This window comes from Octodon degus, unplaced genomic scaffold, assembly GCF_000260255.1.
Source record: "Octodon degus isolate 3935 unplaced genomic scaffold, OctDeg1.0 scaffold00102, whole genome shotgun sequence".
NCBI lineage: Eukaryota > Metazoa > Chordata > Mammalia > Rodentia > Octodontidae > Octodon > Octodon degus.
The window spans coordinates 10099249-10101273 of record NW_004524678.1 but is presented as its reverse complement, the minus strand read 5'-3'; the positions used below and the strand labels follow the sequence as shown (position 1 = coordinate 10101273).

At 38.5% G+C, this 2025-nt stretch overlaps 1 protein-coding gene across 1 annotated transcript in view; it reads left to right on the top strand.

The window, feature by feature from the left end:
- Togaram1 (TOG array regulator of axonemal microtubules 1) overlaps positions 1-2025 on the top strand; it is an 88276-nt gene that overhangs the window by 75978 nt on the left and 10273 nt on the right. The gene's annotated exons all lie outside the window — the stretch shown is intronic.

Genomic DNA, 2025 nt, shown 5'->3' with positions numbered 1-2025 from the left:
AATAAATCTATACACAGTTAACATATGTGCTTTGAGACTGTGCTATTCAGAGTACAGCCCACAGAGTAGCCGCATTGGTGATTATTAGAAGAACAAAGCCTTGTGCCTCCTCCAGACCTGCTTAGTCTGAATGTGCCATTTATTGCCACACTGAAGTACAATCTTACAAGATCCCAAAATATCAAGTATATTAGATATTTTGATCCAAAAATTTTTTGTACCCATTAAAAAATGTTTTTTTGACATTGAAAGCACACTGTGTGCTGGGCCTTTTCTAAATACTTAACTGGCCAATTATTCATTTCACAGATATTTCTCCTTTGGTGGTGTCTGATTTTTTTCTCACAGATTCAATTTATGAACTGCTAGAATACCACAGAAGTGATACCACTCCCTTTTTGGTGCTAGACATGCGGCATATTTTGTTGTGTCTATTTTTAGTTTTTTAGGTTGGATCTTCAGTGTTGCACAGATTTGCCCCAAACTCCTCAGCTCAGTTGACCTCCTGTTCAGTTTCTCATGTGGAACTGTGGGCATGTGCTACTATACCTGGTTGTCCCTAGTACAGATGATATTAATCCTCATCACTTGGTCAAGGTGGCTTCCTCACTGTAAAATGACGATTTTCCCTTTGTAATTAGTATCTTAGGTTGGTTGGTTTATTTTGTTTTTTGAGACAAGAGTCTTGCTTTGCAGCTCAGGCTGGCCTTGAGCTCACTTTGTAGCCCAGGCTGGTCTCCAACTCGCAGCAGTCCTCCTGCCTCACTCACCCTTCTTTGTGCTAGGATTACAGGTGTGTGCCACTATGCCCCGTCTCGTAGGATAATTTAAAATTAGAAAAGTTCCCTATTTCTCATGAAACATTTACCCACTGATATTAACAACCAATGATAGATAACATCTGAAACAATAATTTTGTGATTTTTTTTCCGAGTGACCTTTTCCTTCTCTATTAATTATAAATGTATTTGTTCCTTTCCTTTGTGTAATTTATTCACATATTTATGTTAGTGCAAGGTATTGGATTCAGTTTTATTTTATTCTTATAATCTAATGCTATAATTATTCACTTCTTCACATTGTTTCAGCTTTAGAGCTATTCCGGTTGATTGTTGTGCTTTTTAGACACACTCATTCTTTCACAAATGTTTCCTTATTTCTGTAAGATTTTCCTGTATTATCTTGTATTTTATTTTCTCATGTCAAATCTTTATCCTTCTAACTGCATTTAACCTTATTACCTCTCTAGCTAGAATAGCAAATACAGTGTTGAGTACATACAGGTCCAGATATCTGTATTCCTATTTTAGTGTGTGCGTTCCCAAAGCAAGCACCTTTAGCTCATTCCTGTCTTGCGTGCATAGTGTTCAGTGTTGCTGGGCCCGGTGGTAGATGCCTGTTAGCCCAGCATTCAGGAGGCTGAGGCAGGAAGATTGCCATGGGTTTATGGCTAGCCGGGACAACACAGTGAGACCTTATCTCAAAAAAAAAAAAAAAAAGATATTTTACATATGGTGTTAACTGTTTCTTAGAACCTTTTCACTATGTTGATAAAGTTTTCTTCTATTCCAGGTGGTGTGCAATATTTTTATAATGAATGGATGTTGAATTTTGTCAAGTGCTTTCTCAGCATCTGTTAAGATAGTTCCATACATTTTTTGTTTATTCTGTTAATATTATGAATTTGATTTCTTACTCGAACATTGAAAAAGAAGATGTACAGTGTTGGGTGTGGTGGCACATGCTTACAATCCTGGGTACTCGGGCAGTTGAGGAAAGAGGGTTAGAAGCTTGAGGCCAACCTGGTAAACTTAGTAAGACTCTGTCTCAAAAAATAAAAAGGGTTGGGGAGGTGACTCAGTGGTGGAGTGCTTGCCTGGCATGTGCGAGGTCCTGGGTTCAAGCTTAAACACTGAACATCAAGAAAAGAAAATTTGGGGCTGGAGAGATGGCTCAGTGGTCTAAAGCACCTACTTAGAACAAGCTTAGCAAAAGCATCAGGGACCACGGTTCAATCCCCCAGCA